The sequence below is a fragment of the Stenella coeruleoalba genome, assembly GCF_951394435.1.
Source record: "Stenella coeruleoalba genome assembly, chromosome: 5".
NCBI lineage: Eukaryota > Metazoa > Chordata > Mammalia > Artiodactyla > Delphinidae > Stenella > Stenella coeruleoalba.
Genome location: NC_137150.1, coordinates 123,809,569 through 123,825,775, shown reverse-complemented (window position 1 = coordinate 123,825,775; position 16,207 = coordinate 123,809,569). Strand labels below are relative to the sequence as shown.

The window sequence follows — 16,207 nt, the reverse complement described above, 5'->3', positions numbered from 1 at the left end:
TTACATATTCTTTCCAGAGAAGGATGAGGGGATGAGAATGGGATAGGGTATTAAGTGACAAGATCCATCCTGCATTTAAACCTTAGCTCTTCAAAATCTCATGTCATTTGAAATGTAAGGACCTCATTTGACAGTGTTAAGCATTCACGTCATGGTGTGGTATGTGTGTGTGTGTGTGTGTGTGTTTATATTTGCCCATGCTTTCTCTAAAAGTTAACATGGACAAAATTCAATAAAGCTATGTTAGTGACATGGAATATCTGCTTATTTTAAGAAAAAAATACCTTAATTCCATTAGTCAATAATATATGTTATGAATATAGTATATTAAATAAACTGAAAAATTTTTGTTTATGTAACTTGCACAATTAATTGAACCAAGGCAACAGATATGAACAAGAATACACTAGAAAAAAACAACACAAGTTCATTCTAGTTATAAAGAGTGTTTAAACAAATCTACGTAGCAGAATGGCTGAGATGTGTGACTCAGTATTCAGGAAAATCACTTCTATTCTAACTTTGCACCAACAAGCTGTGTGGTATTAAGACTGTATTTAAACCCTCTAAGCCTCCATCTCCTCATTTGAAAACTGTAATTAATAATAGTAATTACCGGGCTTCCCTGGTGGTGCAGTGGTTGAGAGTCCGCCTGCCGATGCAGGGCACACGGGTTCGTGTCCCGGTCCGGGAGGACCCCACATGCCACGGAGCGGCTGGGCCCGTGAGCCATGGCCACTGATCCTGCGCGTCTGGAGCCTGTGCTCCACAATGGGAGAGGCCACAACAGTGAGAGGCCCGCGTACCGCAAAAAAAAAAAAAAAAAAAAGAAAAAAAGAAAAAAATCTGCAAAGAAAAATATATAAGTAGAAGTAAAAAAAAACCCTAAAATTGAATCCTACCTACTTCAACTACTTTTTAATACATTCAACTTTAATAATTATTTTACAGCTTGTGAGAATCAAGTAAGAAAATAAGGAAATGACTTTTTGAAGATGAAATAGAATTTATAGGTAAAACAAAGAAAAAAATTAATAATTATAACTTTTATATAGTGCTGAATGTCAGGTGCTTCCCAAACACCATCTCATTTTATTCTCACAGCAGCCTTACGAGTTTTATGGTGTTATTCACCACATGTGTAAATGAGGAAACCACTGTTTGTAAAAGATAAAAATGTCAAAGGGCAACAAGCAGTATAAATACAGGAGAACATCTACCTCAAGAGCACATAATCTAACTTTTATGCTATAGTATCCAAAGTAACTTCCCATGTCATGTGTGTTAGGCTGAATTTCTAAACTGCCCCCCCAACTAAAGATATTCCACCCTAATCCCTGAAAATGTGTTAACACGATGGATAAGCTATCACCTCAGGTTTATGCTGTGTTGCATGGCATCTTGGTGGGGTTACTGTAATCACAGGAACCATTAAAAAAAGAGACCTTTCTCTGGTCTGTAGCAGAAGAGGAAGTAAGACAGGTTCAAATTGTGAAGAGAATGTGTGTGCCCTTCCTGCTCTGAAGATGGAGAGGGCCAAGTGAGAAGGAATGTAAGTGGCCTCTAGAAGCTGAGAACATTGCCTGACCAGAGTTAGCAAGGAAATCGAAAGTTCAGATTTACAGCCACAAGTAACTGGATTCTTCCTATAATCTGAATGATCTTGGAAGTGGATTTTTCCCCAGAGCCTCCAGATTATTAATGTTTGGACCACAATGTCAAAGAAGAATACTATTCAGCTAATGAGAGGGAGATAAACTTTATCTCAGTTAGAAATGGTGCACTCTGTTCTCCTTTGCAGTTATCATTTTAGAAAAAGAAAAAGCCAGGACAAAAACTAAAACTGAAAAATGAAGTCAGATAATTACACAGTCACAGGAAAAGCCACATCAGCTCCTTGGAGCACTTAGTCCTCTTTCGGTGACACATTCCACACATGGAAGGAAAGTGACAGTGTAACAATCAAAAATAATGTGTATCTATGCAAGGCCACATGCTAGACCATTAAGAGGACCAGAAGAACTAGATTAACAGTTATGAAGGTGAGAAAGTGGTAATAAATTGTTTCATCCTGAAATCTATAAAGTTGATCCCTCATCTGCCAGAGGTGAGAACACATCTAACTAGGTCTTTAAGCACAGCAAGCTTCAGGCAAAAGTGGGAATGAGCTACCACTAAAAGACAACTTAGCAGGAAATTGTACGTTCAACACACAGCAAACTATGTAATACAACCTCTCATACGACTCGTTCTAGAAATGATAATGATTGTATTTACTTTGCATTAGGCACTTTTTTACTATGGGAACTACACAAATAATGAAAAATGTTTATGTGAAGCAGGATTTCAATCAATGCTAAGTCAGATTTCCTGGACTTGTACAGTCAAGACTATTTTAGAATTTGTATTCATTAAATAAGCATACCACTGATAACCTGCACTCTCTTGTTCAACTTGCCCTTGATTGATATATAAATTCTCTGTAATTCTAATTATTTGCCCAACTGGTGTATACTTGGTGTGTGAGAAGTGACTCAAGCCTCAATATTTAGGGAAGAAAGTCACAAAGTACTGGGAGCTCATACAGAGTAAAGAAAGCTGACACAGAAAAACATCTGTCTCATTACATTTGAATTGCAAGATTGTCTCTTCCCTGATAATTTCCCTATTTGAAGAGTATAGGGAGTGCTTTGATTAAAAAGGTTGTTTCTGGGATGTTACTAATCAAGTGACAGAGTGTTACAGTCAAGAAAAGTGAATAAGGTCTAGAAATATTCTGTACAACACTGTACCTGTAGTCAACCCTCATACACTTCACGGTTTATAAAATTTAAAAAAAAAAAAAAAGGTCATTTTTCCTCTTTCTTAAATTAAAAGTTGTACTCAGAATATTCATTTTGGAATAGGATGAGGATATATCGGGCCTAGAATAAATAATCTCCAGACACCAGGTAAATATTCTCTAAGTTTCTATGAAGTAAATTATCTTTTTATTTGCTATCTTCATTTATCATTAAAACCATGACTTCTGAAAGGGGATGTTGGTACTGTTAATTTGTGCCAGAAACTTGGTGTTTAGAAATGAGAATGCCAATTCCAGAATAGATTTTAATATAAAAGCCACTGGTATAATATAATCATACCCTGTAAAAATATAATTGATATAATATAGTGATTTAATACAAAAGTCTTTAAATAATAAACCCATTAGCTCATTTCTTCACTAGATACATTAAACAGATACAAGAAACGGCCTTAAGAGATGGGAAAATGGAGCTTGGCTACAGACAAACCCATAATTACAGGATAACATGACAAGAACTCAGGTGTTGAAGCACATGAAAAAAGCTTCCCTCTCTTCCAGTGTGAACACTGCTCACAGGAATCAGAGCTCATCTTTGAGAAATGCCATTGGTGGTGTCACATTTACATTTTTATTATGTTCTTTTTTATGGTCTGAACACTCACTTATAGGAATGAGTCTAATCAGGAAACCTGGTAAGAGATGTGGTAAAACTAGCATTCAATAACATAAACAAGTAAATCAGACAACGCTTATGCCATTTAAAAGTATACAGAATTTATCAATTAATTCCCCTGTTAGCTTAGATTTTTTAAAAATACTTAAAAAATAAAACTGCAAATATGGAACCTGTGCTCCTAAACACCTAAGGTCCCAGGTCACTGAATTTAGGCATACTTGCTTATCAAAGCTGCCAGCTTGTTCTCATGGAAAATGAAGATGAATGAAGGAGTTGACCCTATCGAACCTGTGACACAAGAGACTCTGCTTAATAAATTAGAATTACTTGCTTTATGACTATCTTCCAAACAGAATGAAATCATCCAGAGAGCAGAGATCATATTTCCTGTTCAGTGGTGTTACCCCTAACTTCTAGCATGATGTTTGGCCCACAGAGTAATTACAAATATACTCCAACTAACTGAACACCATTTAGGAGGATCTGTAGACCAAATCATTACCAAAAAAACTGTTGAGCAGAATATCATATACCTATTATCAATCCCAGGGGAGGATTCCAACCACATGGAGGATAGCAAAGATCATCACTATGTCAACCTTCAGAAACAGAAATCCAAACACTTCTGCTCACTGCATCTTGGTATCAGAGTTGGCAAGGAAAACACAACAGAGTCAAGTACTGGATGGAACAACGCTTTACTTACTTAGAGACACTTCAGTGATTGGTCTGGGTCCCAGTACCCAGTGGGTCTCTATTGGCAGGGCAATTCACCTATTCCCAACACTCTCATGCTATAGCAAAAGGATTGGGTCCCTGTCCACAGAAGACAGATATAGCAGTGGGGTTGGCATGGTGACATAAGATCACACACTTAAGTAGAACAAAAGAATACTCACTGAGCTTGAAACAGTGGAGAATATTCCCACACAAGATGATAAGCCCAGCACAGGCTGTGTGAGCTCTTTATCTCTTGATAAGGAAGTATCACAAACCCAAGGTCCATCCTTAAGCAACCAAGTGGGTGGTGGAAAGACTGTGTGTGAGACTGCCTTTACCAACAATAACCAAAATAATTTTCAATCATTTATAAGCTAGAATTAGGGATGGTGCTAGATACATGGTGTTTATTAAATTGTTTTCTTGAGAAGCTAAAATTATTTGGGACAATAAAATCATGAGAACTAAAGGTTCTTACTCTTAGGTCACATTTTATTATGATTTTCAAAGCATTTACTACGGGAAAGGGCAACGCGATCTTATCCAATGGTCAAAAGAATTCTAGCTGAACAGATCCATAGAAATATATAGAGAGGAAAGGGTATTATATATTTGGAATAAGTCAGGATGTTCTGCAATTTTGTTACATTCATCAATTTATCTAGTGCATTTGATTTTGTGGAAACTTAGGACAAAGGAATAAATAAGCTTCTTGATTAGAACGCAAGCTATAAAGCTTAAGTATGCCCACAATCTGCTTCAGCGTATTAGAAAACATACTAATAAGAAGCCACTTCCCTACATACCTTGTATCTTATTGTGGTGTAGTCCTAAGGAAGGTGAGAGACATTTCATGATTTGATAGAGGTTTCTACCTTAAATACAAGCATATTTAAAAATTGTTTTTTGTTCTATAACTTCATCTAAAAATTTATTTTCTTTAATAGCCCACTATGTAATTCACAATATCATCTATTTTCTTTCATTTTTCTGCAATTTAGAAATATAAATTTGCACTTTATTCTGTTATCCTTTGGTTTATTCTTGTTTCTATATAGTTAAATACATTCAATGTTCACCAACAGTCATCTTGCTGAAGATTTTCTAATTGTCTAGCACAGTTCTCAAAATAGCAGAGGTACAACATTTCCTGAGACTTGGCAAAGAAAAGCATATTGTTTTAAATGTTTTAAAACTGAGAAACTTGAAATTGAGTGGTAGAAACAGTTTGTTAAAACTCTGCATGAGCTCTTTATGTGTAGTGATGAAGAAAGATGGAGATATTATAAAGACAAGGAGTGTATATCACTTAGTCTTTATTTCTCCAGTTAACAGTTATCAATGCTATGGCATTTGTAATTAAATTCAAAAATGACTGGGAGTCATAATCCCTTTAATTACTAGCTCAGGAAGTGGAGTATAAGGGATGAGATGATCTGAATCACCCAGATAAGGCTAGGTAGACAGGAAGCAAAGAGGAAGGCTTTCCATACCTTTCTCATTTTCTGTCCTCATTTATCTTTCCACCTACTCACAAAGCCAACAAGAATTTTTGAACAAATGATGACCAAACTTAAAATTTACAGTGTATCATATTAGAAAGCCAGTGTTTCATTGACATTATTTTCTAAATGGTTTTACAAGTTGAAAATAATAAAAGTAGTTTTTCAAACTGACTGTCATTAGAATTAAAATAAAACTATTCATTGAGAAATGCAGGTAAGAAAATTGAAGTCATCAGAAATAACTATTTATGAAGCTATGCATCCCCACTAAAATGTTTTGATATATGTGCTTTCATTTGATTACTTATCATTACATTTCTTCAGTCCTGAATTATTTAAAGTGCATACAACATTGTATGTTCTACAATGTGAATAAAATAGCCCCTTAAAAACTGCCTTTTTTGGTGTCAGAATTATTTTCACACAGTCAGCTTCTATAGAATGCTTACATGAAAATCTAATGATAAAATTATGTTTCTATAGCTGTCCAAAATGGCTGAAATCCTCCAAAACTGCTTGATCTTAACTAGAGGAAAAAAATATTCCCAATAGGAATGTCTACATTTTCCCATATAGAAAAGCAAATAATTGTATTAGAATTTGCTTATTATTATTTCCACTGCAATTACTGAGACTCAATAGAAACTAGGTTAAAGGGAAAAAAAGGTGTTTTATTGCCTATGTAGCTACAGTTGAAGGAATAATACTTCTTTCAGGCACAGATGGATCCAGTGTTTCAGGGCTGTTTCTTAGTCATAACTGTTCTCTCTCATGGTTCTTCATGATGATTTGGTTTATTTCTCAGATAGTCTTTTTCAATGAGATTATTGAGTTCACCTGGTGTATATGGTTCCAGGGACTGAGAAATATCAAGTCTCCCCACCTTCTTACTCTCTTTGCACACTCTGATTTACTCAGATTCCCTTATGTGCCGGTGGCTGGATCAAGCACAGTCTCCAGGAGAATGGAATGTGTGATCAGTTCTGACAGAGCTGCCTGGTGGATAACCTCACTACAGTCTCCTGACACTGAGTGGAGCTTTTCCTAGAAAGACAAGATTTTAGGTAAATATTAAAGTAATAAGTATTAAAACATCCAGTCACACCCACTACCACACACACACACAAATGGTATTCATTTTTCCATTCAATAGAAATTAATTAAACAATTGGTATGGGTTAGATATAAATATTATAACATACTCAACTCAGGTATTAGGTTTTGTGTCTTTATTTAATCTACTTTAAATCATACATTCGATTATTCTTTTTGATAAAATAATCCAAGACTGAAAATTGGAAGGATACAACTTAATAAGAAAGAGAAAAACAAAACTTTCTAGAAAGTTAATGTTTTAACTTAATGTACATTCCAAGATCACCTAGCATCTAACTCCAATATTAAGTCCTCTGTAACATGCTCTCAGTGAAATATCACCTTAGTGAAATATCACCTTTGGTTCCACACTGTGTGCAGTCCCATTGTTACACCGAGCAATAAGCATAACAATTTTTTCAACTGCAGGTGTATGCCAGGTGGTCTTTGGCAGGAAGGCATTGACATTAGAGACTCAGTGCTTAGAGATACACCTCATAATTAGTTATAGGTCACCCTTGTAATTTACCTTTAGAAATGGAAAAACAAGAAGAGTACTGTAAAATTCTAAAATTGGGAAATGGGACTGAATAAAAGTACACATATGCAAGTCAAAGTAATGATCAGTCAAGTTAGAATTGGAAGGTCCTATGTGGTGTAGGGGTAGAAAAATTTTCCCTTTTTCTTTTCTAGGTTCTTTGGTTGGTCTTATAATTAAATTGACATAAGACCAATTAACAGGAGAAAAACACATTTAATTCAGTAAGTATAGGAGCTCCACAGAAAATATGGGACTCCCAGGCAGTCACGTAATTGAGGCTTACATACTATCCTAAGCTAAGGAAAAGGGAATAGTTATGTACTAAACATTTAAATATTTCGACTTACTTTTATTACTTACATTCACTATTAAACTCTATATATTCAGAGCTCCCTGCTCTGGTCTCCCAATTCTATTTAATTGAGGTTTCTGTTTATTAATTTTTTACAGTGTATATTTGTAAAATATATATACATACATATTTGTCTTTAAAAATAAGACAGATGGTATTATATAATGTTTTAGCAATTACAAAGGGTCAGGTGATTGAGAGAACTCAGGAAACTCCATAGGGTGCACTCATAAAGGCTTTGATGAAGATACACAGTTTACCAAGATAAGTAAGCCAAGCAAAGATCAGAGAAGTTTTCATTTTCCAGAAGCAGTTACACAGTAGATATCCCATCTTCTGATTGTGAATCACTGAAATAGATATAAAACACCTTAGTCTCAGATGAGCCAAAAAACAAGTTTACTAAAGTCTTTTATCCTCTACTGGTCAACTAGCTAAAATTAGGTGCATACCATTGTCTATACACATTTAATAAACAATGTAAGCAAGCTAGTACAAAAGATGAGTTTACACATCATAAACCACAAGCTAATACACTTTATCCCTAATTTGCAAGACTCAGTACCATGTTTCTGGACAACCCAGTAGAAAAATGTTGAACAACCACAGATCTGCTGCAGGTTAAACAAATTCTTACACAATAGTTTGTTATAAACTTCTATGGACTTCTTTCCACGTCATACTGATTTACCTCTTTATAATACCATATTTTCTAATTTCCGTATTTGATTCTTTGACATTTTAGGATCTTGTTGCCTGGAGACATTGCTCTTCCCAGAGTTAATTAATCCATAGTGATGGCAAACCAATTGCAAGCATGTCTTTCATATGCAAACTAATAAATTCAGAGTTCACCACCCCCCCCAACTACCTCCTTTGTGGTGCTCACACACTATTCCCTTGCCCTAATCATCTCAGGACCAGGTACCAGGCAACTAGAGACAGACCTCCTATAACCCAGAGTCTGTGGAAATTACTAAAAACTAGCCAATTTTAAGCCTGCTTACCCTGCCTCACCCATTCCTTCCCTTAGAAACTGCAATAAAGACTCATGTCCCTGCTTTCCCCTCACTCTCTGCCTTTGACTGACTCTGGTGTTTTCTGTGTGGCCCCGTCCCCATGTTCCTCTTTTTAGAATTTGTGAATATAACAGGCCATCTTTTCAAAGGCAATCATCTCTTGATCTGTTGGTCTTGACATACCTGAATAATAATAAAAAGCTATATTTTAAAATACTCTTCTATTTAATAACTGTTTGATTTTTTTTTGGCTCAGTGTAGCATTAATTATTTAGTCAATTCTTTATCAATGGACAATTATATTGATTCAATTCTGTTGTTATTTTTATGAGCACTTCAGTGACAGCTTTCATTTTTCTTACTATCTGGGGCAAAAAGTTCTTAAAGATTTTTTTCTTAGAATTATGTTGCACTTCATGTAGATATTGTTTGACGAATAAGTATAATTTTTAACTATCTGCTGAGATCTATTTATGGGCATAGTGCTAGGATCTACATGGCACATGTTTTCTAGGTAAGCAAACAAATGAAAATATTAAGAAAAATATAAAAATAGTGATTATAATAATAAAAATAGTTAGCATTTATCAAGAATATATTTCAGTGTCAGGCAATGCATTACTAATAATAGAAAACAAATGTAGACAGTGTTGTCTCTGTGCCAAACACCATTCTAAGTGTTCGACTTTTATTAACCCATTTAATCCTCAACAAAAATCTGTAAGGTTGGTGTTACTACTCTCCACATTTTATATACGTGGAAACTTAAGTAGGATTTTCTTAAAATTACACGGTTTGTAAGGGAAGAATCGGGATTTAATCTTCCTAAGAATCCAGCAAAAAAGTGTCACTATATCCATTTTTTAAATGAGTAATCTGAGAGTAAGAGACATTCAATAAATTTCTTAAGATCACATGATTACTAAGTAAAAGAGGGACTTTGATAACTCAGGTCTGTGGAAATCCAAAACTGCTTTCTGCCAATACTGACAGGTGTCTCAGGGTTCAAAGTTCAGAGTGTGTGAAATTTTATTTATTTTTTGTTTTTTTTTGCGGTACGCGGGCCTCTCACTGCTGTGGCCTCTCCCGTTGCGGAGCACAGGCTCTGGACGCGTAGGCCCAGCGGCCATGGCTCACGCGCCCAGCCGCTCCGCGGCATGTGGGATCTTCCCGGACCGGGGCACGAACCCGTGTCCCCTGCATCGGCAGGCGGACTCTCAACCACTGCACCACCAGGGCAACCCCCAGAGTGTATGAAATTTTAGAACTAAAATGGTTACATCTGGTTAGGGCAATAAAGGGAAGCTTGCTAATATATCCTGTTTAAACTGAACTTTGGTACATGGACATGATTTTGGTTAAGTGACTATGTGGATAGCCCTGACAGACCAGGAGGAGATGTCGCGAGAGCAAGAGCAAAGTTAAAATGTGTATGTCACATCTGAACAGCAATGACAAGCCTGATTTTAAAAGTAGAAATAAATGTAAAAGGCTCAGAAGTTCATCGTTTATGACACTTTCTGTTGCAAGAAACAGAACACCCAAACAATAGTGGCTTAAACAATAACATTAAGTGGAAACTGAGATCATGTCATGCTGTGGAAGATGAAAAAGAAGAAAGATTAAAAACCAAACTGAATGGCTTCATGCAATCAGTTGAAGGTCTTAATAGGAAAAAAAACTGACCATCCTAACCAAGAAGGAATTCTGCCATTCGACTGCCTTTGTACTTGAACTGCAACTCTTTCCTGGGTCTCCAGCCTGCCAGCCTATTCTGCTTACTTTGGATTTACCAAGCCTCCACAACTGTATGAGCCAATCCCTTAAAATCTCTCTCTCTCTCCCTCTCTGTCTCTCCCCCACCCCCACCAATGGAATGGTAGCTGTGGTCCATCTCACAGTGGATCCAGAGGATCCCTGATTTCCCCAGTTCTGGAATGCATAATTAGAATAGACATATTCAGTAATTGGCAGATCCCACACTGGCTCCCTGACTTGTGAAGTGAAGGCTATTATATTGGAAAAGGTCAAGCAGAAGCCACTAAAACTGCCTCTACCTAGAAAATTGCATTACTGCATTTCTAGAGGGTTGTGGAGATTAGTGCTTCATTTAAGGACTTGAAAGATGCAGGGCTGGTTATGCCTAGTACATCGACATTCAACTTGCCTATTTGGACTGTGCAGAAGGCATGGATCTTGGAGAATAAGAATGTATTACAATAATAAGCTTAACCAGATAGTTGCTTCAACTTGCAGCTGCTGTACCAGATGTGGTTTCATTACTAGAGCAAATTAACATATCCCCTTGTACCTGGTGTGCAGCTCTTAAGATGGAAAATTCATTTTTTTTCCATCTCTGTTAGTAAAGACTACCAGAAGCAGTTTGCTGGTAAGAAGAGCAATTGACCGTCAGCATCCTACCTCAGGAATTTATCAGTCTCCAGTTCTATGACATAACTTAGTTCACAGAGATCTTGATTACCCTTCTACGAGATATCACACTGGTCCACTACATTTATGACATTATGCTGTTTGAACCTAGTAAGCAAAAAGTAGCAACTATCCTAGACTAATTGGTTAGTTGTTTGCATGTCAAAAGGTAGGCAATAAAACTGACAAAAAATTCAGGGACCTTATACCTCAGTGGAATTTCTACATGTCCAGTCGTATGTGGACACATCAAGATATCCCTCATAAGGTAAAGGATAAATTATTGCATCTGGACCCTCTAACAACCAAAACAGAGGCACAACACTTAGTGGGTCTCTTTGGATTTTTGAGATAGCATATTCCTCATTGGATTGTTATTTTGGCCCATTTACTGAGTGACCTGGAAAGGTGCTAGTTTTAAGTGGAGCCCAGAACAAGAGAAGGCTCTGCAACAGGTCCAGGGTGCCTTGCAAACTGCTCTGCCACTTGGGTCATATGACCCAGTAAATCCAATGGTGCTTGAAGTGTCAGTGGCAAATTGGAGTATCACTTGAAGCCTTGTGCAAAATCCTTTAGGTGAATCACAGTGCAGAACTTTAGAATATTAGAGCAAAATACTGCTGTCCTCTGCAGATAACTCGTTCTTTTTGAGAAAGAGCTTTTGACATGCTACTGGGTCTTGGTAGACACTGGACTCTAAACCATGGGTCACCAAGTTACATGTGACCTGAGCTACCCATTATGAACTGAATGTTATCTAACCAACCAAGCCATAAAGTTGGGAATGCACAGCATCACTCCATCATCAAATGGAAGTGGTCTATATGAGATCAGATCCAATCAGTCCCTAAAGGCTCAAGTAAGTTACATAAAGAAGTGGTCCAACTATTCATGGTCCCCTCTCTTGCCACACTACCTGCTTTCTCTCAGCTTGCACTTATGTCCTCATGGGGAGTTCAGTTGACAGAAGAAGAGAAGAGTAGAGCCTGGTTTACAGATGGTTCTGCACAATATGCAAGCACCACCAGAAAGTGGACAGCTTCAACACTACAGCCCCTTTCTGGGACATCCCTGGAGGACAGTGGTGAAGGAAATCCACCCATCTGGCAGAACTTTGAACAATGCACCTGGCTCTTCACTTTGCTTGAAAGGAAAAGGACCAGACAGGTGATTATATACTGATTCATGGCCTGTGGTCAATGGTTAGGCACCACTCTCATTACCTCTTGTTACTCACTAACAAAGTTTTTCCTTTCTGTCCTCATGACCTTATATTCTACTGGCCTAGGGATCTTACTTCCAAAGGAAAGAATGCTTTCACCTGGAAACACAACATTAATTCCACTGATTCCATTAATTCCATTGAACTGGTCATGGAGACTGTCATCCAGACATTTTGGACTCCTTATGCCTCTTAAATAGGCAAGGAGGAGAGTTACTGTGTTGGCCGGGGTGACTGATCCTTAATATTCAGAGGAAACTGGACTGCTACATCACAGCAGAGATAAGGAAGAGTACACCTGGAATACAGGAGCTCCCATAGAGTATCTCTTAATATTACAGAGGCCTGTGATTAAGGTCAATGGAAAGCTGCAACTACCCAGCCCAGGCAGGACAACTACTACAGAATAATTTTAAATATAAATGACCATAGTTTTACTGAAAATCTCTTGTTCTCTGACTTTATAGTTTCCTATTATTTTCAAAGTCTGATGGAACTGACTTATTTGTCCTCCTTCTTTGAAGTATACCTCAAATGGTGGTAGCAAGTGAATTAATATATTTTCCCTGTGCATAATCACCTTGGAACTTTCTTTGAAGTAAAAAACAAACAAGCAAACCAAAAAAATTTACTGAAATATTAAAAAGAAGCTAATTTATCGATAGAGAAATATTTTAATGGATTATGATGTTGGATTCTTTATTGCATTTACTCTTTCATTCAATGACTATTTATTGAGCATCAAACATTGCTATCAATTTTGTATATATTGAAAAATGAAATTCTTGCTCTCCTGCTGCTACATTATAATGGGAGGTGTGGAGTAGGGAGAGAAACACTCAAACTAACGCATAAATTTAATTTTTATACATCTATATCTATACATACATATATAGATATAAAATGCTGACCATGTCACTATTTTATTTAGTGTTTTCCTAATTCCATCACTTCCTGTGATCATAAAACATAAAATTCCATGTTCGATAATATAAATCTAGAACCCAGAAAGGAGACATTGGGGAGACTTCTCATGCTTGCAATTTTGGTGTCTTCTTCTATGACTTTCAATAATAACACTCTAAATTATTAACATCCTGGCAGCCTCCTGAATGCTTCCTTATTATTGTAATAATACTGTAAATACAAGTGTTCTTTTACTATACGTAAGGGTTTAGTAACACTAAATTTCATAAATTAGCATTCACAAAATCCCCCCAATTTTCTAGTCCCATACAATATTTCTTAAAAATAGTAAGATTTATTAATTTTGGAAATGTAACTATATAGCTCTTGGTGGACTTTCCCTCATTCTTTCAAGCTGCCCCATTTGTAAGATAGTAAATATTTTAAAAGAAAAGCAAGTAGGAGTTAAGACTGATGTACCATATGGATACAAGTCATAAATATTTTTGAAGTTAGTCTTTTTAAAATAAATCCTAGTAAAATTCAGTGGTACTAGGACAAATAGTTCTGGTTTAACTTTTACATGTAAAATGAAAGTAAATTGATATTATATTTAATAATTGATAATTATGCCAACTGTGGCATTTGGCACTGAGGAAAAATTTCCTGGCCCTTTCAGTCTGTCAGTTCACTCTTCCAGGAAACTGGAATCAGCACAGAGTAAAAGTTTTATTGAAGGATAACATATATATAAAGATATATAGGGGAAGTACTGAGCAGGCTTGGCCTTCAGACAATGAAACAGATCTGATACCTGTGAACAGAAAGGATTGGATAGAGAAAGCATCAGACTGGGTTGCACAGGGGACAAAGTCTGGAAGCAAAATTTGCCTGTTAAAGGAGTCACTTTGTACAGAAATACCCAGCCATTAGTACCCTGACTGTGCACTGCCATTGGCTGAAAGATGCCTAGAAATAGCAGGGGCCAACACGAAAGCTGAGGTGGGTTCTGAAGAGAGTGATGCTGGGGGTCTCTCAGCTAATTCTACGCAGATGGATGGGAAACTGTTTCCTGTAAGAAGATCCAGGGGCACACCTTCATGGCTACCACAGGCCTAAGAAGGCCAACCAACGACTAAAAATGGTATCTTATGAGATTTTTATATTCTTTGAAAGGAAGAACTTTTGCTCTTGGTATTTCTATTGCTAGTTTATTGGACCTTTCACTTTGTTGTTTATAGGTTGACATTATGGCAATGGTGTAGGGACTTTGAATTTTTGTCTCTGTTGTCAAAGCAAAAATTAATTGACTTCTGGAGCAAACCAAAAAGACACCCTCCCCTCCCGCCCCTGACTTTACAATAACAGACGTAGGGAGAAAGCATATGTCTTGTTTATGACATTTGAAAGAAAGAGGCATGGAGCAGTAAGAGCAACTAACCCCCACCACAGGAGACTGGAGCGAGCGAGTTACAAAGGGAAAGTTGCAGAATGATGCTGCATTCACAAAAATCCATGAGCAGAGATGACAAAAATGCTCATCATCACAAAATCTCAGCTGTCAGATCTCCTCACAGATTAAAGATAAGCTACTGCATTAACATTTTTTCTAAATCAGATGTACTGACAGGTCAGAAATGCCTAACAAAACAAAGAAAGAAATAATAAGTGTTATCCCTCTCAGGGCTTTATGTAATTCAATGATTGAGAAATTGATCTTCAGTTAAACCAATAACAATGCAGGTTGTGCTCTAATTAGAGAGCAATAATGTTAGAGATAATAATAGAGGTGTTTTGAGATTAACCTCCATTACACAATTGTAAATTGTACATATCTGTGCTACTGAAAAGATTAGTGTGTTAGAGGAATAGGTCTCTAAATTTTGAGTTAATTTGACCAATACATATCATCATAGGTATTAACACATTTACAAAAGAAGTAAATAATATACACTGGCTTTTCTAGTGATAAAAATATGCCAAGGAGAATTGGAAAGATTTATGATCTCAGACTAATTAAAAATTTCCAGGGACCATTATTTTAGAGGGGCAAAAGTACAGATGAATAACTCCAAACTATTGCTTCTGTAGTGCTTTAAATGAAGATCACTTGTTGGAGAGGAAATAGTGAGAGCCCAGAGATTCTCACTCATCACTTACTTGTCTTTATAATGATAAACAATATTGGAAAATGATTTTATGGAATGTAAATAATAGTGGAATTAATTATGTTTATCAATTACGTGACAGATCTCAACTTTAGATCTAGTGTTGAATGCAGATATTTAAATGTCTTGACTCAACAACTGTTTAAAATTCACACTGCCCTTTAGGCCATTTCAAAAATCATATTCATGGAACATATGGCCTTTCATAATGCAACTTTTTCTCATCTCCCACTGTTTTTTAATGCTTCTTTGCCATTATAGTCTTTTTGTTTACTGTTACTCAATATATAACGTATATTTTGCATCTTAAAGACCACCACAAGTATATATTTTGTACATCAGATATTAACATGCCACCTTATTATGTTTTCAAATTCTTATATTTCATACTTCTTCATTTAGAGGGAAACTTATCTTTGCTATACAATTATTTCTCCAACACACAAATATTGAATTTCTACTAATTCTAGGAAGGCAAAAAATTTGTAACGATTTAATTTTGTACTCTTTATGCAGTGCTAATAAAAATATAATGCAAGCCACATATGTAATTTAACATTTCCTAGTAGCTATAATTGAAAGTTTAAAATACAAGAGAGAATATTTAGTAATATATTTAACTGAATAAATATATAAATTATTATAATACTAATATGCAATAAATATAAAAATTATTAATAGAGTATTTTACATTATTTTTCATACTAAATTTTGCAAACTGCTATGTATGTTACGTTTATAGCACATGGTATTTAGACTAGCCACAA

General features: G+C 36.1%; 1 long non-coding RNA gene across 2 annotated transcripts in view; it reads right to left on the bottom strand.

Annotated features, from left to right (window-relative positions):
- Nucleotides 1–4,274, bottom strand: part of LOC307186488 — a 60,673-nt gene extending 56,399 nt beyond the window's left edge. For both annotated transcript variants that reach the window (XR_013828345.1, XR_013828346.1), the window contains exons 1-2: nt 4,189–4,274; nt 3,701–3,770 (exon numbers count right to left, since the gene is read on the bottom strand). This is a non-coding gene — a long non-coding RNA (uncharacterized lncRNA). The remainder of the gene's footprint in view (nt 1–3,700; nt 3,771–4,188) is intronic.
- Nucleotides 4,275–16,207: the final 11,933 nt, after the last annotated feature.